The sequence below is a fragment of the Mytilus galloprovincialis genome, chromosome 8, assembly GCF_965363235.1.
Source record: "Mytilus galloprovincialis chromosome 8, xbMytGall1.hap1.1, whole genome shotgun sequence".
Lineage (NCBI taxonomy): Eukaryota > Metazoa > Mollusca > Bivalvia > Mytilida > Mytilidae > Mytilus > Mytilus galloprovincialis.
The window spans coordinates 23,747,019-23,774,473 of record NC_134845.1 but is presented as its reverse complement, the minus strand read 5'-3'; the positions used below and the strand labels follow the sequence as shown (position 1 = coordinate 23,774,473).

At 34.9% G+C, this 27,455-nt stretch overlaps 1 long non-coding RNA gene across 1 annotated transcript; it reads right to left on the bottom strand.

The window, feature by feature from the left end:
• Positions 1-514: 514 nt before the first annotated feature.
• LOC143043194 (uncharacterized) lies at positions 515-27,455 on the bottom strand. Its single transcript, XR_012968248.1, has 5 exons — positions 27,255-27,455; positions 25,817-25,927; positions 24,784-24,859; positions 15,779-16,035; positions 515-650 (listed from the first exon to the last, which is right to left on the bottom strand). It is a non-coding gene; the product is annotated as an uncharacterized LOC143043194 (long non-coding RNA).

Genomic DNA, 27,455 nt, shown 5'->3' with positions numbered 1-27,455 from the left:
AACAAAGTATAGAATATAACCCTACGAGAAAGACATAGAACAAGCTCAAACAACAAATGATATGGCACCATCATACATTAACTCTTGAGCGAAAAAAACACAACATACTGCTAGTAAAATTAGTATCCTTACTGATCTGTGTCCATTATACCTTATACATTACCATATAAATAATTCCTTTATTGTAAAGGTTCTTTATGCGAGTTCGATAACGCATTGTGACGTTGAGCCTAATAAAATACCAAACAATAAATGCGTCTTTGCTATAGGAGTTGTCAAGTACGTGTTTTCAGATGATTGTAATGAAAAAAAACAAATAGATACTAATCAAAAACAAATACTTAGTATCTAATTTGAATATATATTTAGAAAGAAAGCTACATTCTAACGTGTATTTTTTTTTTAAACTACACGCTGTTAATAAATGTTCTAAAATATCTGAAAGTCAACTTTGGCATTATGTGGACAGGAATTAAGATAAAATTGAGAATGGAAATGGGGAATGTGCCAAAGAGACAACAACCCGACCATTGAAATAAAACAACAGCAGAAGGTAACTGTTTCTATTCCGCATTAAAATGAACTGGATATCACCACCATACTGAGCTAAATGAGTTTCGTCTGTTGTCAACCCACTTGATCGATGTATCCTAAAAATAAAAATAAATATATATATATATATATATATATATATATATATATATATATATATATATATATATATATATAACAAGTCAAAAAGGGTACAACATCACCATTAACTAACTATAAAATATACAAATATTAGATATTTCGGATAACAGATATCCTTCTTCGGTAATTGCACAATGACAAATGAATCATGTCAATTCAAATTGAGACTCTATCAAAATCTTGATTTATACAATTTAAGCGAACGCTGGAACAATTTTAAAATTTCCAAACACACCGGAAAGACTACAGAAATATGCCAAAAATAAAAATAGTTATTTACGATGTGAAATGGCACAACTCTAGATTTCCAAAGGTTGTGACAGTTGAGATGTTATAACTGCATTGAGGGCAGTCCTCAAACCAAAAAATCAAAAATGTCCTAACCGATCCAGGATGGTATAAATTAGACAACGGTAGGGCAATTACAACAGAAACTACATATTTAAGCCTCCCAAACGAATATCAGCCTAATAATGATTGAAAAAATAAGTATTGTATAATGAGGTAAAATAATTGAACGTGGCAACGTACTTATACATCATCCCGAATCAATGAAAACCTGTAATTTAAACTGTTATTTTAAAAATAATTTCGAACTGTAAAGCCAGTACTAAATCCGGCGTTGTTTGAAACAGGTAGTCACAGGAAAATGAGGGACTCGTTCTATGTTTTTTCATTTATACCCTCTGGGGAGACTGTCCGTAACTTTCTTATCCAAAATCTTTCCCGAGCGACTCTGTCGACCTTCGACCAACCCTCGTTGTGGTCTATGATCGTGATGGTAAGGTTTTTGAGATCAGCTTGTGTGTGTCCAGGTGATCTCAAATGACGACTTACGGGTAGGTCGGGCTTGCAAGTGTAGTCACTTCGATGACCATTCATGCGTTTGTTAAATGGCTGCTCTGTCTCGCCAACATACTGCATGCCACATCGACATTGAAGGAGGTATACAACATTCTGGGTTTTGCAAGTTACATTGCAATATATAGTGTACACAGACCCAGTCGAGTGGCAAGTGAATGTTTGAGTATTCAGTATTTGTTGACAAGTCAGGCAACGTCTGTTACCACATGACTTGCACCATCCTGCAATTGAACAGCTTTTATTTGAGGAGACGTCAGCTCTAACAAATAAGTCTTTCAGACTTGCTGGTCTCCGAAAAGCTAAGACAGGAGGATTGGGAAAGATCTTGGATAATTTAGGGTGTTTGGCAATAGTTTGCCAATTGGCACGGATCAAACGTGAAAGGTTATTAAAGGCTGGATTGTATGTAAGAACAAACGGGACTATTTTGCTGCGCCTCTTCCGTTTGTACTGTAAGAGGTCATTGCGGCTGTTATTGTTAGCGCGCGCAAACCCCTTATCTATGTCCAATTTCTTATAACCTCGTTTTGTCAAAAATCCGCGAAGTTCCTGTAACCGTTTCGTGACAGCCTCCTCAGAGGAGCAAATCCGCTTGACTCTGAGAGCTTGACTGTACGGGATACTTTTTGTACAGTGTTTGGGGTGACAGCTTTGGGGAGAAAGGTATTGATGTTTATCTGTGGGTTTACAGTAAAGGTCTGTTGATATGACACCGTCCTTTATAGATGTGGTTGTGTCTAAGAAAGATATCTTAGAGTCGGAAATTTCATACGTAAATTTAATTGAATGGTGGGCGTTGTTTGCATGTCTGATGAAATCATCCAGTTTTTGTTGAGATTCAATCCATTTCATGTCAACATCATCAATGAAACGGAACCAAGACAAAGGTTTGGATAAAGATGTTGCAATAATTTGTTTTTCTAATTTGCCCATGAAAATATTGGCGTAAGACGGTGCCATTTTCGTCCCCATCGCTGTCCCGTTAATTTGAAGGTAATGCTCACCATTAAAGGTGAAATTGTTGCATTTCAGGACCAGAGTAAGCAGCTGGACTAAACATTCAGTAGGTGGTTCTAAAATGTTGCGCGAGTCCCATATTTCCCTACAAGATTGTATGCCGTCATCATGAGGTATGTTGGTATACAATGAGGTGACATCTAAAGTGACAAGGAGGGTTTCCGGAGGAAGAGGGTTCATGGATTCCATTTTACGAAGATAATCTGTAGTGTCTTGAATGTGGGAAGGAAGATTTTCTACATGAGATCTTAAATGAAAATCGACGAATTCCGAGATTTTCTCAGTCGGATGGCCGTTTGCGGATACAATGGGTCTACCAGGGTTGTTAACCTTGTGTATTTTGGGAAGAAGATACAATCGACCAGGCTTGGCATTCTCTGGCTTTAAATAACCAATTGTATCCTCATCTATGTGACCGTCATTGTACATGGTTTGTACCGCAGTGATAATTTTGGAGCTAAACTCGGAAGTAGGATCATAGTCTAGCTTTTTATAAAATCTCTCATCAGAGAGCTGACGCACTGCTTCCGCGATGTAGTTAGCTTTGTCCATTATCACAACGGCACTGCCCTTGTCTGCTGGTTTTATCACAATATCATCTCGGTTTCTTAGCGATTGTATGGCTTTTTTCTCGTCAGGAGAGGTGTTGTAAAATGACGAGTACTTGTTGCTAGCTAGATGAACAACATCCGATTTGATTTTGTCGATAACATCTTCCAGTGTAGCAGATTTACTAGGTTTTGGAATCCATGAACTCTTCTTTTTAAAATGCGGAATTATGATTTCTTCCTCCGAGTCGGACGTGTCTGTGTCTTTCTCATTATCCACCTCTTTATCCTTGTTACCAAAATATTCTTTGATTCTGAGGGTTCTAGCAAAGTTATCAAGGTCATCTCCCAGTTTCATATCATCTATTTTATTGGGAGTAGGGCAAAAATTCAAACCCTTGGACAAGACTTTAGTTTCGTCCTCAGATAAAGAGACTGAGGATAAATTGACAACCGTGTTGTTGGGATCCATCGGAACTCGAATTTTTCTTTTAAATCTACGATTTCGAGGCTTTTTCTTAGATTTTGTAGAGGGTCTAATTGAAGGGTGGTTAATTTGCACACCATCACGTTTAAATTTGTTGATCTGTTTGACGTGGAGCTTATGTGATTCAATATGGTTGATATCACCAAGACGTACTTGAATTTCGTCAAGTTCAGGATCAGACAAATGTTCACGGGATCGGCAGTGCAAATTATCACGTAGTTTATAAAAATAATTAACTTGATGAATTGCTTCTTGGCGTAAGAGATCCATCAGACGAAAAGAACTGTTGTATAAAATGTTGTTCCATCTGTGAAAAAATCTGTTCGACTTTTCTCCGGTTGTAAGTGGGGAGGCCTTTAAAATAAGTCCTTTCGGAATAATTCCTTGATTAATGTAGGTTTCTAAATTTGAAATGTGATGTTCTGTTTTGATAATTTTGATAGTAGAAGATCTTAATTTCTTAAAATAAAATTGAAAATGCATGATGGAATATGCAGTAAGAAAATCGGATCGGGTGAACACACTCGATGCAGACTACCAAAAAGGTAAAAATATTAAATGACTGAATAAATAGTCAACGATCAATCTTACAGGGCGATGGATCATGTAATATGATTCTGTACACTACAAAATATAATATATAACAAGTCAAAAAGGGTACAACATCACCATTAACTAACTATAAAATATACAAATATTAGATATTTCGGATAACAGATATCCTTCTTCGGTAATTGCACAATGACAAATGAATCATGTCAATTCAAATTGAGACTCTATCAAAATCTTGATTTATACAATTTAAGCGAACGCTGGAACAATTTTAAAATTTCCAAACACACCGGAAAGACTACAGAAATATGCCAAAAATAAAAATAGTTATTTACGATGTGAAATGGCACAACTCTAGATTTCCAAAGGTTGTGACAGTTGAGATGTTATAACTGCATTGAGGGCAGTCCTCAAACCAAAAAATCAAAAATGTCCTAACCGATCCAGGATGGTATAAATTAGACAACGGTAGGGCAATTACAACAGAAACTACATATTTAAGCCTCCCAAACGAATATCAGCCTAATAATGATTGAAAAAATAAGTATTGTATAATGAGGTAAAATAATTGAACGTGGCAACGTACTTATACATCATCCCGAATCAATGAAAACCTGTAATTTAAACTGTTATCGCTTAAATTGTATAAATCAAGATTTTGATAGAGTCTCAATTTGAATTGACATGATTCATTTGTCATTGTGCAATTACCGAAGAAGGATATCTGTTATCCGAAATATCTAATATTTGTATATTTTATAGTTAGTTAATGGTGATGTTGTACCCTTTTTGACTTGTTATATATTATATTTTGTAGTGTACAGAATCATATTACATGATCCATCGCCCTGTAAGATTGATCGTTGACTATTTATTCAGTCATTTAATATTTTTACCTTTTTGGTAGTCTGCATCGAGTGTGTTCACCCGATCCGATTTTCTTACTGCATATTCCATCATGCATTTTCAATTTTATTTTAAGAAATTAAGATCTTCTACTATCAAAATTATCAAAACAGAACATCACATTTCAAATTTAGAAACCTACATTAATCAAGGAATTATTCCGAAAGGACTTATTTTAAAGGCCTCCCCACTTACAACCGGAGAAAAGTCGAACAGATTTTTTCACAGATGGAACAACATTTTATACAACAGTTCTTTTCGTCTGATGGATCTCTTACGCCAAGAAGCAATTCATCAAGTTAATTATTTTTATAAACTACGTGATAATTTGCACTGCCGATCCCGTGAACATTTGTCTGATCCTGAACTTGACGAAATTCAAGTACGTCTTGGTGATATCAACCATATTGAATCACATAAGCTCCACGTCAAACAGATCAACAAATTTAAACGTGATGGTGTGCAAATTAACCACCCTTCAATTAGACCCTCTACAAAATCTAAGAAAAAGCCTCGAAATCGTAGATTTAAAAGAAAAATTCGAGTTCCGATGGATCCCAACAACACGGTTGTCAATTTATCCTCAGTCTCTTTATCTGAGGACGAAACTAAAGTCTTGTCCAAGGGTTTGAATTTTTGCCCTACTCCCAATAAAATAGATGATATGAAACTGGGAGATGACCTTGATAACTTTGCTAGAACCCTCAGAATCAAAGAATATTTTGGTAACAAGGATAAAGAGGTGGATAATGAGAAAGACACAGACACGTCCGACTCGGAGGAAGAAATCATAATTCCGCATTTTAAAAAGAAGAGTTCATGGATTCCAAAACCTAGTAAATCTGCTACACTGGAAGATGTTATCGACAAAATCAAATCGGATGTTGTTCATCTAGCTAGCAACAAGTACTCGTCATTTTACAACACCTCTCCTGACGAGAAAAAAGCCATACAATCGCTAAGAAACCGAGATGATATTGTGATAAAACCAGCAGACAAGGGCAGTGCCGTTGTGATAATGGACAAAGCTAACTACATCGCGGAAGCAGTGCGTCAGCTCTCTGATGAGAGATTTTATAAAAAGCTAGACTATGATCCTACTTCCGAGTTTAGCTCCAAAATTATCACTGCGGTACAAACCATGTACAATGACGGTCACATAGATGAGGATACAATTGGTTATTTAAAGCCAGAGAATGCCAAGCCTGGTCGATTGTATCTTCTTCCCAAAATACACAAGGTTAACAACCCTGGTAGACCCATTGTATCCGCAAACGGCCATCCGACTGAGAAAATCTCGGAATTCGTCGATTTTCATTTAAGATCTCATGTAGAAAATCTTCCTTCCCACATTCAAGACACTACAGATTATCTTCGTAAAATGGAATCCATGAACCCTCTTCCTCCGGAAACCCTCCTTGTCACTTTAGATGTCACCTCATTGTATACCAACATACCTCATGATGACGGCATACAATCTTGTAGGGAAATATGGGACTCGCGCAACATTTTAGAACCACCTACTGAATGTTTAGTCCAGCTGCTTACTCTGGTCCTGAAATGCAACAATTTCACCTTTAATGGTGAGCATTACCTTCAAATTAACGGGACAGCGATGGGGACGAAAATGGCACCGTCTTACGCCAATATTTTCATGGGCAAATTAGAAAAACAAATTATTGCAACATCTTTATCCAAACCTTTGTCTTGGTTCCGTTTCATTGATGATGTTGACATGAAATGGATTGAATCTCAACAAAAACTGGATGATTTCATCAGACATGCAAACAACGCCCACCATTCAATTAAATTTACGTATGAAATTTCCGACTCTAAGATATCTTTCTTAGACACAACCACATCTATAAAGGACGGTGTCATATCAACAGACCTTTACTGTAAACCCACAGATAAACATCAATACCTTTCTCCCCAAAGCTGTCACCCCAAACACTGTACAAAAAGTATCCCGTACAGTCAAGCTCTCAGAGTCAAGCGGATTTGCTCCTCTGAGGAGGCTGTCACGAAACGGTTACAGGAACTTCGCGGATTTTTGACAAAACGAGGTTATAAGAAATTGGACATAGATAAGGGGTTTGCGCGCGCTAACAATAACAGCCGCAATGACCTCTTACAGTACAAACGGAAGAGGCGCAGCAAAATAGTCCCGTTTGTTCTTACATACAATCCAGCCTTTAATAACCTTTCACGTTTGATCCGTGCCAATTGGCAAACTATTGCCAAACACCCTAAATTATCCAAGATCTTTCCCAATCCTCCTGTCTTAGCTTTTCGGAGACCAGCAAGTCTGAAAGACTTATTTGTTAGAGCTGACGTCTCCTCAAATAAAAGCTGTTCAATTGCAGGATGGTGCAAGTCATGTGGTAACAGACGTTGCCTGACTTGTCAACAAATACTGAATACTCAAACATTCACTTGCCACTCGACTGGGTCTGTGTACACTATATATTGCAATGTAACTTGCAAAACCCAGAATGTTGTATACCTCCTTCAATGTCGATGTGGCATGCAGTATGTTGGCGAGACAGAGCAGCCATTTAACAAACGCATGAATGGTCATCGAAGTGACTACACTTGCAAGCCCGACCTACCCGTAAGTCGTCATTTGAGATCACCTGGACACACACAAGCTGATCTCAAAAACCTTACCATCACGATCATAGACCACAACGAGGGTTGGTCGAAGGTCGACAGAGTCGCTCGGGAAAGATTTTGGATAAGAAAGTTACGGACAGTCTCCCCAGAGGGTATAAATGAAAAAACATAGAACGAGTCCCTCATTTTCCTGTGACTACCTGTTTCAAACAACGCCGGATTTAGTACTGGCTTTACAGTTCGAAATTATTTTTAAATAACAGTTTAAATTACAGGTTTTCATTGATTCGGGATGATGTATAAGTACGTTGCCACGTTCAATTATTTTACCTCATTATACAATACTTATTTTTTCAATCATTATTAGGCTGATATTCGTTTGGGAGGCTTAAATATGTAGTTTCTGTTGTAATTGCCCTACCGTTGTCTAATTTATACCATCCTGGATCGGTTAGGACATTTTTGATTTTTTGGTTTGAGGACTGCCCTCAATGCAGTTATAACATCTCAACTGTCACAACCTTTGGAAATCTAGAGTTGTGCCATTTCACATCGTAAATAACTATTTTTATTTTTGGCATATTTCTGTAGTCTTTCCGGTGTGTTTGGAAATTTTAAAATTGTTCCAGCGTTCGCTTAAATTGTATAAATCAAGATTTTGATAGAGTCTCAATTTGAATTGACATGATTCATTTGTCATTGTGCAATTACCGAAGAAGGATATCTGTTATCCGAAATATCTAATATTTGTATATTTTATAGTTAGTTAATGGTGATGTTGTACCCTTTTTGACTTGTTATATATTATATTTTGTAGTGTACAGAATCATATTACATGATCCATCGCCCTGTAAGATTGATCGTTGACTATTTATTCAGTCATTTAATATTTTTACCTTTTTGGTAGTCTGCATCGAGTGTGTTCACCCGATCCGATTTTCTTACTGCATATTCCATCATGCATTTTCAATTTTATTTTAAGAAATTAAGATCTTCTACTATCAAAATTATCAAAACAGAACATCACATTTCAAATTTAGAAACCTACATTAATCAAGGAATTATTCCGAAAGGACTTATTTTAAAGGCCTCCCCACTTACAACCGGAGAAAAGTCGAACAGATTTTTTCACAGATGGAACAACATTTTATACAACAGTTCTTTTCGTCTGATGGATCTCTTACGCCAAGAAGCAATTCATCAAGTTAATTATTTTTATAAACTACGTGATAATTTGCACTGCCGATCCCGTGAACATTTGTCTGATCCTGAACTTGACGAAATTCAAGTACGTCTTGGTGATATCAACCATATTGAATCACATAAGCTCCACGTCAAACAGATCAACAAATTTAAACGTGATGGTGTGCAAATTAACCACCCTTCAATTAGACCCTCTACAAAATCTAAGAAAAAGCCTCGAAATCGTAGATTTAAAAGAAAAATTCGAGTTCCGATGGATCCCAACAACACGGTTGTCAATTTATCCTCAGTCTCTTTATCTGAGGACGAAACTAAAGTCTTGTCCAAGGGTTTGAATTTTTGCCCTACTCCCAATAAAATAGATGATATGAAACTGGGAGATGACCTTGATAACTTTGCTAGAACCCTCAGAATCAAAGAATATTTTGGTAACAAGGATAAAGAGGTGGATAATGAGAAAGACACAGACACGTCCGACTCGGAGGAAGAAATCATAATTCCGCATTTTAAAAAGAAGAGTTCATGGATTCCAAAACCTAGTAAATCTGCTACACTGGAAGATGTTATCGACAAAATCAAATCGGATGTTGTTCATCTAGCTAGCAACAAGTACTCGTCATTTTACAACACCTCTCCTGACGAGAAAAAAGCCATACAATCGCTAAGAAACCGAGATGATATTGTGATAAAACCAGCAGACAAGGGCAGTGCCGTTGTGATAATGGACAAAGCTAACTACATCGCGGAAGCAGTGCGTCAGCTCTCTGATGAGAGATTTTATAAAAAGCTAGACTATGATCCTACTTCCGAGTTTAGCTCCAAAATTATCACTGCGGTACAAACCATGTACAATGACGGTCACATAGATGAGGATACAATTGGTTATTTAAAGCCAGAGAATGCCAAGCCTGGTCGATTGTATCTTCTTCCCAAAATACACAAGGTTAACAACCCTGGTAGACCCATTGTATCCGCAAACGGCCATCCGACTGAGAAAATCTCGGAATTCGTCGATTTTCATTTAAGATCTCATGTAGAAAATCTTCCTTCCCACATTCAAGACACTACAGATTATCTTCGTAAAATGGAATCCATGAACCCTCTTCCTCCGGAAACCCTCCTTGTCACTTTAGATGTCACCTCATTGTATACCAACATACCTCATGATGACGGCATACAATCTTGTAGGGAAATATGGGACTCGCGCAACATTTTAGAACCACCTACTGAATGTTTAGTCCAGCTGCTTACTCTGGTCCTGAAATGCAACAATTTCACCTTTAATGGTGAGCATTACCTTCAAATTAACGGGACAGCGATGGGGACGAAAATGGCACCGTCTTACGCCAATATTTTCATGGGCAAATTAGAAAAACAAATTATTGCAACATCTTTATCCAAACCTTTGTCTTGGTTCCGTTTCATTGATGATGTTGACATGAAATGGATTGAATCTCAACAAAAACTGGATGATTTCATCAGACATGCAAACAACGCCCACCATTCAATTAAATTTACGTATGAAATTTCCGACTCTAAGATATCTTTCTTAGACACAACCACATCTATAAAGGACGGTGTCATATCAACAGACCTTTACTGTAAACCCACAGATAAACATCAATACCTTTCTCCCCAAAGCTGTCACCCCAAACACTGTACAAAAAGTATCCCGTACAGTCAAGCTCTCAGAGTCAAGCGGATTTGCTCCTCTGAGGAGGCTGTCACGAAACGGTTACAGGAACTTCGCGGATTTTTGACAAAACGAGGTTATAAGAAATTGGACATAGATAAGGGGTTTGCGCGCGCTAACAATAACAGCCGCAATGACCTCTTACAGTACAAACGGAAGAGGCGCAGCAAAATAGTCCCGTTTGTTCTTACATACAATCCAGCCTTTAATAACCTTTCACGTTTGATCCGTGCCAATTGGCAAACTATTGCCAAACACCCTAAATTATCCAAGATCTTTCCCAATCCTCCTGTCTTAGCTTTTCGGAGACCAGCAAGTCTGAAAGACTTATTTGTTAGAGCTGACGTCTCCTCAAATAAAAGCTGTTCAATTGCAGGATGGTGCAAGTCATGTGGTAACAGACGTTGCCTGACTTGTCAACAAATACTGAATACTCAAACATTCACTTGCCACTCGACTGGGTCTGTGTACACTATATATTGCAATGTAACTTGCAAAACCCAGAATGTTGTATACCTCCTTCAATGTCGATGTGGCATGCAGTATGTTGGCGAGACAGAGCAGCCATTTAACAAACGCATGAATGGTCATCGAAGTGACTACACTTGCAAGCCCGACCTACCCGTAAGTCGTCATTTGAGATCACCTGGACACACACAAGCTGATCTCAAAAACCTTACCATCACGATCATAGACCACAACGAGGGTTGGTCGAAGGTCGACAGAGTCGCTCGGGAAAGATTTTGGATAAGAAAGTTACGGACAGTCTCCCCAGAGGGTATAAATGAAAAAACATAGAACGAGTCCCTCATTTTCCTGTGACTACCTGTTTCAAACAACGCCGGATTTAGTACTGGCTTTACAGTTCGAAATTATTTTTAAATAACAGTTTAAATTACAGGTTTTCATTGATTCGGGATGATGTATAAGTACGTTGCCACGTTCAATTATTTTACCTCATTATACAATACTTATTTTTTCAATCATTATTAGGCTGATATTCGTTTGGGAGGCTTAAATATGTAGTTTCTGTTGTAATTGCCCTACCGTTGTCTAATTTATACCATCCTGGATCGGTTAGGACATTTTTGATTTTTTGGTTTGAGGACTGCCCTCAATGCAGTTATAACATCTCAACTGTCACAACCTTTGGAAATCTAGAGTTGTGCCATTTCACATCGTAAATAACTATTTTTATTTTTGGCATATTTCTGTAGTCTTTCCGGTGTGTTTGGAAATTTTAAAATTGTTCCAGCGTTCGCTTAAATTGTATAAATCAAGATTTTGATAGAGTCTCAATTTGAATTGACATGATTCATTTGTCATTGTGCAATTACCGAAGAAGGATATCTGTTATCCGAAATATCTAATATTTGTATATTTTATAGTTAGTTAATGGTGATGTTGTACCCTTTTTGACTTGTTATATATTATATTTTGTAGTGTACAGAATCATATTACATGATCCATCGCCCTGTAAGATTGATCGTTGACTATTTATTCAGTCATTTTATATATATATATATATATATATATATATATATATAAAAATTAAAAAAAAAAATATATATATATATATATATACAACTCGTCTAAACATCAACCCAACAATGTTAGATCTGTAAATTTGCTTTCGCAAATTTTTTGTTCTTCCCTCGCCGGGATTCGAACCCATGCTACTGTGATATCGTGACACCAAATCGCCTGCACTGCAGCCGTCCCGCTAGACCACACGACCACCTGGGCTCTCAAATAAAGAGCTTTCGGTGGGCATGTGTTACCTTTCCACGTCAGTTTTAATCTAGCGGCGTACTACAGTACATGATATATAAGGCATGAAGATGTTATTGTTACAGATCAGCTAAATTATCTATAGTAAAGGATCCTACAAATTAATGTAAGATACAGTCACAGAAAATAATTATATTCATAAGTACGTCTGAGTCAGTGACAACCCTACAACAGATGTATCCATCGGATCGCCATCAATGATGGTGATACATGGCTGTGTACATAATGTATATACAACTCGTCTAAACATCAACCCAACAATGTTAGATCTGTAAATTTGCTTTCGCAAATTTTTTGTTCTTCTATATATATATAGTTAACACAAGTTGGCTTACAACATCTCCCGCCAACTTATAGCTCACTGTGTTTGGGTTGAATTGCCAATACACCTGTTTTGCATGTGCTGTGCGTATAATTTTGTTTTACTACAAACGAGACTGCAAATATGACGGAGCACCATTATATTAGTTGACGAGATTACCACCAGCTTACATATAACTAGAAGCCAGTGTTTTCTCAATACAAAGTCATGATCAAGAACAAAATGGGTTTTTTTTTTTTTTTTTTTTTTTTTTAAAAATACGGCCAAATAATTCGACACCTTGGCTAAAAAGTAATCGACGAACAGACAACAACTAAAAAGTCTACAGAACACCAAGGTTCTCTAGAAGGGTAAGTCCATCACCAAGGTTCTCTAGAAGGGTAAGTCCATCACCAAGGTTCTCTAGAAGGGTAAGTCTATCACCAAGGTTCTCTAGAAGGGTAAGTCTATCACCAAGGTTCTCTAGAAGGGTACGTCTATCACCAAGGTTCTCTAGAAGGGTACGTATATCAACAAGGTTCTCTAGAAGGGTACGTCTATCACCAAGTTTCTCTAGAAGGGTAAGTCTACCACCAAGGTTCTCTAGAAGGGTACGTCTATCACCAAGGTTCTCTAGAAGGGTACGTCTATCACCAAGGTTCTCTAGAAGGGTACGTCTATCACCAAGGTTCTCTAGAAGGGTACGTCTATCACCAAGGTTCTCTAGAAGGGTACGTCTATTTGTAAATTTTAGTCCGTGAAAACATGTATTGGAAATGTTTACTCTGCTTCATTTTCAAATTTATTTATAGATTTTTAGATTTTAAAAACCCCACGCTTCCACTTCAGGAATGAAAAAAATGGTTCATGCAATGGATCAAAAAATCAATAAAGTTTATTGATATGATATCTTCCAAATAAATTGAATTAAAGAAATTCAAAAGGGGTACGCTTTTATTCTGTACTTTGTCTCAAAATCACAAATAGGCCATCAATACAAAGAATGGTTCACAACTTACTGCAAGTTTTCGACGACTCGTATAATTATTACACATTATGCACAAGATATGTTAAAACATCATCAAATGATTATATACAAATCAGTTATATGTGAAATGTACGTAGGTTTTATCCTCAAACGAATGCAGAGGGGAATTCAGTTTTACCTAAAAAAAAAAAAGTGTATTCGTCTGTATGTCCATACGTCGGTACGTTTCTCCGTATGTCCCGAAATTGGTTTCTGTTCTCTAATTTAACCACAACCAAATCTTCTGAAACTTATTTACAATATTCATTTATATCACCAAACAAGTGCGACTTTGGGTGGTATCATTTCCACCGTTCTTTAGTTATATCCCCTTATAAATGGAAAAGTTACTGAGTTTGCTGTTTCAAATTTCGACCTTTACTTTGCCTCTACCAAATGTTATGAAACTTTAACACAATGTATATTACCACCAAACGCAGATCAAGTTCAAATTTGAATAGTGTCAATTAAAGTTAAACCATTCTTGTGATGCCTTTTTATAAATTAAAAGCATTCTATCACTTTTACTTTATTTGAGTTATTATGCCTCATTAAAACCGAAGACAATTGCATTATCCGCATTGAAACTTTAGAATGTACTGATAAGTTTCATTTTTACGCTCAAAGGTTTGAGCTAGTACATTTACTCTTGTTTACTAGTATTTACAATCCCATGGACATATTCTTCGTTAATTTTATTTGTAATCATCAGGAACGCCCAAACTAAAATGAAAGAAGAAACTTTTTAAGGTCTAAGGACACGGATGCCCCTCTCAAGCCTTGTAATTTTCGAAGTGAAAAGGTGGATAATATAATTGAAAACGGAAACGGGGAATGTGTCAAAGGGTCAATAACCCGACAAAAGAGCAGGGAACAGCCTAAAGCCACCGATGGGATCTTCAACGCAACGAAAAATTGAGGAACTCGAAGGAGGGACTCAATTTGAAAACTATCTAGAACGGTAATTGACATACTGCCGAAATGTATACTCTGTCTGCGTGTTGTGATCTAAAGCATTTTCAGGAGTTTCATAAAACCTTGATCGATGAGGCAAAACTAAATTGCGGCAATGAAAAAAAACTATTTCCAAGTTATACAAGGGCATAACTCAAGAACAGTTAGTGCCTAAATGCCAAAATTCGAACTATGACTGCGTGTTTAATCATTGTGTATTAGTTTTATAAAATATGGACGAGCAAATCTTAAGTTAGAATGCAGAAACTTAAATATTGCAACATTCCAAGTTATAAACAGCATCGAACAGTAAGTAACTCACTGTTTACGTACCAACTATTGTGTATAAGTTTAAGTTACAGTGTGGAAAAGAAAATTGGGCGAACGGAAGGACGGACGGTCAAGAGTAACACTTAATGCTTCCGTTGACTATAAAGGGAGACTCAAAAATAGAGCCACGGACGTATACATACCGGATATCATAAGGAAATAAACATGACCAAAAGAATATACAAGGTAAAGCAACAGTTGTATCAAAGAACAACGTAAACTGAAAAAAGTAAAACCTTGGTTTATTGATAATTTCTTAATCAACACAGAAATCAAGTGCTATTAAACAAAACTGACACTTTATAAATCTGGAGCGCCTGAAGTGTTTTTCTGTATACGTATTTACTTTTGTAAGGTTTTTTTTAGTGATTAGGATTGTATTACAATGTTGACTGCTGTATTATTGACATTTTTGCCTATTACGTATGTCTGTTTGTGTTTTTCACGCATCATCATCAATATAATGGAAATTGATGCGAATATCATACAAATGAGGTGTTTAGCTAGCTATAAAACCAGATTCAATCCACTATTTTTTTTATGAAAAATTACCTGTACCAAGTCAGGAATATGACAGTTGTTATCCATTCGTTTGAGATTTTGATTTTGCCAATAGATTACGGACTTTCCGTTTTGAGTTTTTCTCGGAGTTTAGTATTTTTGTGATTTTACTTTTTATCAATCTGTATTAGGGGTTATAAGAGATGACTAAATTCGGTGCATTTGCATGTGATCATGTAGTTATATTTTAATCAGGGAATATTTAGAGACGATAAGATCAAGCTCACATACTCACCACTGAAGATTGTGTTTGATTCTGACAGGATAATGGAATATCGAAGATTTTTTTATTACTAATTCCTGCCGCAACCCCTATGTAATGCATTTCGCCAACTGCAGTCTTTGTCTCTACATGCTGGGTTACTGGCACACAGCTTTCCTTCACAACAGATATTTCTATCGATGTTTGATTCAATGTGAACTGGTAGAAATTGACACTTAATTTATCCTGCCCATAACCAAAGTATGAGGATAGTAACATCTTAGAGTTAGCTGTACAAAAAAGAAGAAATTAAATTCTCGACATAATGTATTTAAAGAAAATACAAAAATATTATTGTATAGTACACAACATGATTTTGGCAGGTCCTTATTCTAAGCAAGAGTAATGTATTAAAACTGTAAATGTGCATGGGATTGTCTGTGACTTATGGAAGTTGTTAATGTCAGAATGGTCATCTTGTAATCATGCAGGGTCAAGATTATCATTAATTACCAGCGGTGTGATTGGTTAATGATATCTTATTAAACAAGGGAGAATGAACGCATGTTAAGATTCGACAACATTCCGAGTCCCAAAATTGCACTGAATACTAGCGGGCGGCAGTTATTGGTTTTGTCCAGAAAAGTGAAAATTATGAATTTTAACATCGATGTGGAATGCTGAAATAAGACAGAAGATAATGTTGGAAGAGAAAGACGCAATTGTTATAAAAGATACTGCTCAGAAGGTAAAGGCCACCTTAAATAAATGTATATTCACCGTTAAATATTATAATACTTTTAAATTAGCTTCATTTATACCATAATTTCATCTAAACTTTGTACATTATGGTTCAATAAGTACTAGTATTAATCAATATATATATGTCATTCATTTATGCACAAATTATAGTCTTGTTAAAGTATGTTAATGTGAGAATTAAGGGCGGTAAAAATTTAAGGGTTCGATGATACCAAACTTTGGGTTGAATTTACAAGTTTCAGTGGAGATACATGGCGTCCGTTTTATTAACCTTATTAAAGTCTCACTACTTGCAATTATACATAAATATACAGTACATACATAGCATATACACAATATAAAACAGACAATACACAAATATAAAATACAAGTACCATTATATTAAGAATTATGAGAGACTGTAAAACAATTTCTATCAAAAAAATTACTTAAAATGCATAGGATTATTAATTTTAAAAATATTTTCATTTTATTATAAGATTATAAAAAGGTGTTTTTTCTACTTAAGATATCAAAGCAGGTTTTGGCAACCATAATATCATAACAATTAATGTTTTTTTTTAAATAAATAAACAAATGTATCATCATCAGACAAATCATTAAAATCTGCATTATATTATCCATATCCCATTCATGTTTTTCACACCTGCAAGTTAGATCGGTATTCAATTATTTTGGTAGTATATATATATATATATATATATATATATATATATATATATATATATATATATATATATATATATATATATATATATATATATATATATATATATATATATATATATATATATATATATATATATATAGTATATACAACTCGTCTAAACATCAACCCAACAATGTTAGATCTGTAAATTTGCTTTCGCAAATTTTTGGTTCTTCCCTCGCCGGGATTCGAACCCATGCTACTGTGATATCGTGACACCAAATCGCCTGCACTGCAGCCGTCCCGCTAGACCACAATATATATATAGTATATATACTATGCTAGAATGAATCAGAAAATTGGTTTCGTAATATCGCGTCAATATCTGACGCCCGTAACAGAGTAGTGATCGAATTCGCGTTTCTTTACCGTCTGACAGAATAAGTTACGTTATCGACAAACTTATTTCAGAAGTGACATAATTTAGTTTTCTTCATCGTTTTCATTGTTTAAGTCGAAGTTTTTTTAACACAGTAAAACATTTTTTATAATCAACCTCTGTCATTGGCATTTTCATTTTAACGGTAAAGGATCAAATACGGGATCTCCGAAATTTCTACCCTTTGTTACGAGGAAATCATTATTCAATCGAACATATATCATTGTTCATGACACATATTATGAAATACAAAGGAGTTGAAATGATCAAATACTTACGAACTGACGGAAACAAAAATACATAATCTAGAATGTGTGTTCTGTCATAAACAATGGCTTCGTCGTGCGAATCGACGAGATCATGTTACATGTAACTGATCTTAGCTGTAGACACAGTTGGTGCGACCTCGATAAAATCTTTATCAATTTAATATAAGCGATAAATATTCATGACTACAATGATAACAAGTAACAGCTTTTCAAAAAAAGCTAGCCGTCTCTAAGCTGATGAAAATGGAAAGTGTTCTCGCTTTGTAGATTAATTCATTCAGAATAGCCTTGCATATCAATCAACAAATTTTACCACACACTTGAGGTCACACGTTATGAAGTAGTGTATCGTTTAATGTTGTGTGTGTTTACAAAACTCCAGGAGATTCGGCTATTTATAGATAAAAGTTACCCGTGTACCAATTTGCATAACTTATGACAAGGCAAAATCTAATTTCTAAAATAGAGAGGACAAATCCGATACTCTACGAGATTGAAAGACATTTACTAGGTTTGGATTGTTCCAACCAATCAACGAACTTTAATTATTCACGTCTCAGTAATATCTTCCAATCAGGTGGTACGAAGCTTTCAGCCCGCAGACTGTCCAACGTTCAATTCTTAATAACGTCTCCGAGGAGACGTTAATGAATTTATTGGAGTCACATCCACTGTCATCTCGTGCTGTGCAGATTAAACTACATATACTGATTTGATTGGCCAATAACTGTTTTAACACATGACGCAATCAATTTACGTGAACGTTTTAGAAATGTGGACGTTATTCCGCAATCCACTGATCCTAGGAAAGTTTCTTGTAGGGGAAATACGACTTTGGTAAGTTTAAAATTAATTTTTTTTTGATATTTAGACTCATTCTAAAATTGCGATTTAATGGTGTATTTATTTTTATCGTTTCCGTTAAATTTATTCCCAATTTTTATTTAATTGGTGACGATTAAGACTTTGACAAATTGTGTACTTTCAAATTGGTGTATGAAAAGAAAAATAACTGCAAGGGTTATTGAGTTTAAATTAGATTAATTGCCTTTGAATTTCTTTCCCTCAATGATATGCTTAGAGAAAAAAAGAACCGAGGAAGATGTTATATTACCTAAATTTTAAATTGTAAATAAAAAGAAAATACATTTCTCTTTTAAAACATTTTACAACCCCCCCCCCCCCCCCCCCCCCCCAACCAACCAATTTCCTTTTTATCTACTGTATTACGTCCATCTAAATAAATTCTGATTGATCTCCAGCTAACCAGCTAATCCCCGTTTTAAAACTAACTTAAATATGATCCTCATTAAATTCGACCCAAAAATAGTCCTTTTATAGGAATAGCTATACAAAAAGTCGTTATAATTTCTTTGAGTCTGAAACTAATCCAAATCAGATTTCTTTTATTCGGATATTCTAAGATACATTTCTTTTTTGGCAGAAATTACCAAAAATTGTTTTAACTATCTTTCTAACTTTAAAACACTGATTTAGATTTACGTTGTACACAAAATACAATAAAATAGTTTATGTCCCAGCTTAGATAAAAAAAAAAAAAAAAAAAAAAGGAATGAGAAACCTTTCGTTTTCCTATTTTGAAACTACGATGTTTGTACGAAGTTCAACTTTGTCGTAATTTCAAGGCAGATAGCGGATTCGGGGGTGGGGGCGAACAGGTCTTTAACCCTTGGATTGGACAAAGTATCGTGTTTTAGCTTAAAATCGTCAATTTTGTCTTTAGTCTCGCTACACTTGGTGATATTTTTTTTAATTTGATAGAATAACGCCCCTTTTAAAATCCAGGAACCGCCCCTTAAGATAAAAATAGATTTGAACTGTGCAGTATATCTGAGGTAGTTAATGCACACCTTTGCTGTGCATTATCCAGATTATAACACAGTAAGAACAAAGAGATTTAACTCTTGCCATGTGTTAAATTTATTTTCAAATCTCTTCTGTTTAAAATTGTCGAAACTTCCGTTTAAGATTTCTGTGGTAAACTATCTATTCTATAGTTAGGACCATTTTATAATAAATACCCTTTTGTACAAGAATACTTTCTTTATAGAAGTATAGATCTGCTGGTTATAGATTTTTTTTAATAACTTTCATTATTGTGACGACGCGCTATGAAATTCAGATTAATTTATAAATGAAGTTGTATATAAATTTTTGGTCATAAAGACAAATCTTTTAAACAGTTCGACGAGTGCGTCAATGATACAGTAGTCTGTTTACTGTAAGTTACTAAGCTTGGCCCGATTCATTTGTCATTTATGGAAACTAATTCACCACTTTCTGAGACATTCTTTTTTATTTCACCACCAGACATGGAGCTACATTTGTAACTAAAGAAAAACTCGCAAATTAAAGAAATTTGACATGATGTACTGAAACTTTCTTATAATCAATTAAACGACTGCTTTTTCTTAGATAAGTGATTTTTTATGGTCAAACTTTTTCAGTGTTAACGGACATTTTAAGATTTTTTATTGTAAAAAAATGTTTGTTTTTTTAAGAAATCAACATTCAAAATTTAGAACTTCATGAACATGTACAGGAAGCTGAATTATTGCACATCTATGTACTACTTAAAATTGTACTTCGATCTGTTGCGTCCTTAAAATGTTCTGACCGTCCTAAGATTTAATGTACGGAAATGTTTCGGTAAATTAAATTCAAATCCGAATTGAATGTTTATGACACACAAAAAGAGAAACCAGAATGACCAAACGTATGTACACGTTGGGGCGATTTAGAGCTTTTCAGAAGGAGTGAGATTCCAGCCTTGTTGAAAGCCTTGTGGAGACCTCTAGATTTTTAAATTCCCTCCGTTTTTCTCATGGATGGAGTGTGGTCTCTCTGTAAATTACCCCATATCTTTTCATTTTCCTATTTACCGAAGGTTCCATGCATGTGAAAATTTCAATTGGATCATATCTGTTAAACTAAATGTACAAAACAGGCTCAAGAAATGGCGAAATTTCTTTTTCAAACCCGAACTAGAAATCCATTTTTTCTAATAGAGCACCTTACATTATCGTCAATGAGTTCAGGCATGTGAAAAATTATATAATCATACACAAGAAAGAAACCCTGAACAGGCTTTCAGCAATAATTTTTACCTATTTGATATTAAGTAAATATTAACATGTACATGTATTTGATAAAGTTCAGATATAACAAAGAAACTGGGGCCGGTAACAAGAAATTTTATTAAGAGAGGTCGTAAGTATTGAATTAAGGGGAAGATAAAGTTCATTCTAAGATCATTCAAAGAGTGTAAATCAAAGCTCCCTCAGGTTGTTCGTAGATCGGTCTTATTTCCCCCTTAAGTTGCATCGTAATGATTTTCAAGTTACGAGTTCTTACTAATTTTCCGGCGTCTCCGTTTTTGGTTCCTCGCAAAGAAATTATAATTACCATAAATGAATCATAAAAACGTTTTAATGAACGATAAAATGCGCATTATAATCAAATACCCATTTAACCTAAAGAAAACAATTCTGGCCTCAGACCACCATTATTCTTCCGGCCCTTTTGTGATAAAAGCCAAATTGAATTAAAAAAATTGCACCGCTTCAAACATGAAATTAATTCAACTGCTTATAGACCTTATTATTTTAATAAAAGTATGCTTGTCTCAGGACAATTCATCAGTGTTTTTTCTTTTGAGTGCCCTATTATTCACCAGGCCAATGGTAGGATTTGAATCTTGTATAAATGACGTATTTTCTATCCTACTTTAATTTCGGTCAAATCACTACTAGAATGGTATACTTTTATAAATTGTTATTTGGATGGAGAGTTGTCTCTTTGACACTCATACCACATCTTCCTATATTTTTTTACTTTAAACAATATATTTGCAAGTTTCACATTTTGAAAGTCTTCTTACAAAAGTAAAATCACAAAAATACTGAACTCCGAGGAAAATTTAAAACGGAAAGTATCTCATCAAATTGCAAAATCAAATGATAAAACACATCAAACGATTGAACAATTGTCATATTCCTGACTTGGTACAGGAATTTTCAAAGTGTAAGAAAATCATCGGATGGATTGAACCTGGGTTAAAGAGCTGAATCTCTCACTTGTATGACATTCTTATCAAATTCCATTATATTGACAACGATGCGTGAACAAAACAGACACAATAGGGAAAAAAGTCAAAAATAGGTATATAAAGCAACACGAAACCCACTGAAAACTGCGGATGATTTCAGACGAGAAAGGTAAGCAGATCCTGCTCCATGTGTGGCGCCCATCGTGAAGTGCCATCGTGTTGCTCATTATATTACGAAGCCCGAAAATAGCCTAATTCGTTAGGTCACATTCGTGAAAAAGGAATGGGACTGTAGTTACGACATAATGAACAATATCCGGTATTATCTGTATAACGGATATTCCATATTGGTCAACCAACTCATGATGGCTTCCGTAAAAATTTAAGAAGTGATGATTTAAACTTCACAATTTGGAACTCTTGGTTTAAAATTGAAAAAGGTCACAAATTTCTCCTTGCTTTATATTTATAACTTCTCTCAACAAGCCAAAATTGTAATGATTTACAATAAAGAGAAACGACCACCCTCCACACACATGGCCAAGCAAACACTGATATACAATTTCCTATTCAGATGAATTAATAATTAGAATAAAAAAGTTCTAAGGTTCACGTATTAACTTTTTTTAGCACTTTGGTCTATTATTAACAAGTGAATGTACAGCTAAGAGTAGTCGGGACCACTCTTACAAAAAATATCATGTGAAGCTATTGTGAATTGTTCTTGGTACACCCCTAAGTTGCTAAGTTTGTTTAAAGAACACTTAATAACTGACCAAAATTTAGGAATGATTTTGTGTTACCGGAATTAGTAAGATCGCTTTAAGGTAGACGTAAGAATTGTTCTTAAATCATGCACTTTTTCAAAACATTAAGGGCTGTCAATCATTCTAAGATAGGTCTGAGGTTCTGTCTTGTTACATTCTTAAATCTTAAGACGCCCTTTATACGTTCGTAAGACATAAGAATGCTTCTTGTTACCGGCCCCTGCCCGGTATCCGACGTAAGAGTTCACTTTTTACTGCACGCGTAGTCGGGTGCCTTCACTACGAGGACACTTGTACTAAACTACGCGTGAAGTATGAGTACAGAATCGTCCCATACAGGACATTTTCTATGTTATCCTAGTATATTATCCGACAGTTGAGAATAGAATCTGGTCAAATTTTGAAGTTGAACATGTGGGAATTTTTGATTTTTGCCACGGACCATTTAATTTTCATGGAGGAAGGGGCCTGGTAGTTTTTAGAAAAGAATATTCTGACCCTGATTTTGACCTAAAAAATCTGCTGCCTCAATATTTTGTCATATGAAAAAAATATTGTCAACAAAATTTTCCCGTTTAAACTGTACTAGAAAAAAGTTTGGCATGTGAAACGGACGAAGACATATTCTAACAGAAGTACAAATACCAGTCCTCCCTTATGTGTATACATATGAGAAAACATTTCAAAGTTCCTATCAAACACCTTTTTAATTGTTTACCAGTATATTTCTTTTAGTTTTGGGTATAATTGTAAAGGAAATAATACTATCAAGACGTCCTTCCATAAATCTTTTTTTTCTGTTCTGACTTTGAAGAAATGACTACTTTTCGCCCAATCGAAATGGTGCATGGACATATTTTGTTTCATATTATTAGAATTATTTTCAATATTATCGGTATTAAACTTGCTTATCGACACATGAAAGTTTGTCAGCATTGTCAATCTTTTTAACGTTAAAGTACCAATAGTTCGGTCACTACTCAATTAAGTTTGTCGATAACGTAGCTAATTTTGATGGTAAAGAAACATCAATTCGATCACTTCTCTGTTACGGGCTGTATAATGTACATTTATGAAGTAAGTTAAGTGATCAATGTGCTTAGTGCTGAGGTATTCTGAAAGTTCGGGTTTATGGTTTTCAACACTGAAATCGCGTTAAAGAATTATATAACTTTCTGTAAAAATACCAGTCTAGCGTAACTTTAAAGCTTTAGAGTCTGTTTTTCTTTTCATTTATAAAGAATAGTATACATCTGAATATATACACTGTATACATTAATGCCAAGGAGGTTTATATATTGTGCAACAAAAACTGTAATAAGGCTGTTGATATACTGCATGTGTGAACTATTAGTTCTACTAGGCAATTATGAAGCCGGGTATTTTTAATTCGTAGCTGATAAGAAGTAAGGCTAAAATCGAGGAGAAAAGACAGTAAAAATAAATACAATAGCATGCCAAAATAAAGAAATATAGGTAAAAAAAAGTTACACACATCTAGTAGTAAACAGGGGCGGATCCAGAAATGTTCATAAAAGGGGGGGGGTCACTGACTGCCTAAGAGGGGGCCCACTCCAGTCATGCTTCAGTTATTCCCTATATATAATCAACCAAATTTTTCTTACACAAGTGGACCAGGCCCCCTGAAAAACCCTCTTATAATCCGCCTCTGGTACAAAGTAATAATAAATTAAAGTGACGCAGCCCTTGAAACATCCAAAGTGTGCTTCATAGTATTTAAAAGCCGGTACACTATTCCTGCTTTATAAGTGGTGTTCGTATAACCGCTCGCGCTTTCAAGGACGAAAAGTTGCTATGGTTTTTATTAATTTAGATTGCATCAGTTGTAAGAGATTAAGAAGCACAGTAACCAATAGCAATGATTATACAGCACATTGCGTCCTCGATTATCAAGAGTAATTAGTACATCTTTGTCTGTTAACAAACCTCAAAGAATGCTTCAGATTATTCGAAAATAGATTTTGGTTATGCTGCCTAAATGTTTGAACTGTGTAGTTTTGAACTCAAAGATTTCCCTGCTTAAAACATTAATGAAACTTATACAAATATTTAACAGACTTACATGGGACGCATGTCGTTACGTTTCCTTCTAATGGTGTTATCTTGCAGGTTCCAGCTTTAACTGCATATTGTTTGCCCTACAAATATTAGATATGACGTGCCTTTTTTTATAAATAAAGAAAAATACAAGACAAAGTGACTTTGATTGCTCTGTTCAGTTGTTATCGTATGAACTAAAATATTTTAAAAGGTATGTGCTGTTTCTATTTGACATAGACTCCACATCTGTTTTTATGTTATTTGAAACAACCACAAACTTAGATTTATACTGGCAAGGTTTTATAGATAAGTCCTTATCGCAATAAAGCCTTTTCTGATTAGGCAGCAAAGTTAGCAAATCTTTTAATCATAGAAAATGGACAAGTACGATGACCTATTATTATTTCTAGAAGTTTTGTTTATTTCATTGTTTGATCGTTGGATTAATTATGATAAAGATAGATTTGAAATTTCCACTTACAAAACAGAGGCGAAAAATATCAGAGGGACAGTCAAACTCATAAGTCGAAAAAAAGACAACAACGCAGTGGATAATTGAGAAAACTATCAGCAGTTGAACAAAAATACACAAAACGAAACATAGAACACGTACGACTGAGCAACACAACCACTATCAAAAACTGGGGGAAGCAGATCTCATGTGGTTTGGAAGGGTAAGCAGATCCTGATCCACATGTGAAACTCGTCGTGTTGATCATGTAAGTACAAACCCGGTGATAAGCCTCATTAGGAAATTACTAAATAGAAAGTATAACTCATATATTTCGCTGTTCTTCATACATCTTACATTTTCTTGTACGAATTGAGTTTCAGTTCCGTCAAATAAATAAGTTAAAAGAAAAACTTAAGATTATAATTGCCAAACCAGGCGAGCTAGACCAAAATTGTTTTACCTATCTTCAGAGGTTGACTATTGTCCAATTTGAAGATTCTACCGTTAAAAAAAAGAGGTTCCAATTTTCACTCCTGAAAAGTGTATTTCAATCCAAGAAACTGTAATTGTAATGTTTATTTTGAGTAGTTAGTTAGCCTACCTTTGAATAATCCTGTAACACCTGTTCATACCATTCTGACTTGTCCACTCCAATATGACCAACATAAGCGACTTTCTGATTGGTGGCATCAAAAGACATATTGTAAAACTCCTGAACAAATATAACTAATATATATAATATCGAATGTTCCATCAATTATTCAACAACTATAATTATACAAGTTTAACCTTGTGAGCATTTGGACCATGTACTAGACATTATTTTTATTGAGACAATATTTCGCTTTAGTGCTGACCCTAAGCGTATGTGCCGAATACATTTCTGCGAGAACAGGATTATAAAAGAATGTGGACAATATGTTCGTATAGTCCGGGATAGTCCATAAATTATTATTCTGAGTCATTTTTTATAAGCTTCTTCAAATCTCATTTAACAGAGGAAAATATGATAGGCCAACTTGTTCAAATATACATGATTTGTTTCGTTTGCAATTTTGTATTTGATCGGGAATCAACAAGTATAATGTAACTATGTCGTTCCCTTTGTTATTATGTCAGCAGCATTCCACTTTAAGCTTATTAGATAGGACACTAGTTTGGATACTAGTATAATTTGTTTCTATATTATGACCATTAATTAGTGTACCACATTCAACAAGTCCCGTCCGAACAAACTTGTTTTACTATAATTTTTAAAAATAGATAGATTAAACGTTATACAAAAAAAAGAGTAATTTTAATATGAGTTGTTCTTTTGTTTTGTAAACAAAGCCATGCTTGAAATCAAATAAAATTTGTTTGCACATGCGTATAATGACTACTGCAGAACAATGAAATTAATGTATTTCATTAACTTAAAACACTTTAAACTTGAACTCTTAACTGAATCGAGGCACAAGCTGTTACTAACTACAATTGTGTTACAATTTATTATTGACATATTGACCTAGATGCATGTACGACAACGTTCATGTTGGCTGAACAACCCCCTCCCTCTGAAAAACACATTGCATGCCGTGTTCACAACATAAAAGGGCTGTCCACGGAAGAGCCTACACAAACGCTCTACACCTATACACATAGGACATAGCAATTACCGTAATTGTCCTGATCAGAATTGAAATAACTGATGCAAGCTATATACTTTATTGTAGTTTTAACATTGGTAGGCATTATATTTATGTGTTTTTTTTTTGCCCTCACTATCGTTTGGGCAAAATTAGTCACGAATATAACGCATACCCATGATAAAACTACAATAAAGTATAGCTTGCATAAAATATTTCTTAATACTTGTATCCGCAACTTGATTTACTTTCGACTTAATGAATTTAAGAAAAAAACTACATCAACAAACACTTACCAAAAGAAAGTATCAAATTGTATTTTACTGCATTCAAATATCGTGTTCCTACAGGAAGAACTTTGTATTCATTTGTAACCAGTATATTTCGATACTCAAATGACATAAAACGTACCCAACCAGCACTAAGTCGGCCATCTTCAATTTCTCCAAATTTTATTGCCAATCGTCCTTCCCATTGGTCTGGAACGCAACAACATACAACAAACGCCAGTTTCAACGAAAACAAAAAAAGAATTTTCAATTTACTTTCCTGAACCATTTTAAATTAACAAATTACGTTTATAAAGTAAATATATATCTTTATTTTCCCCTT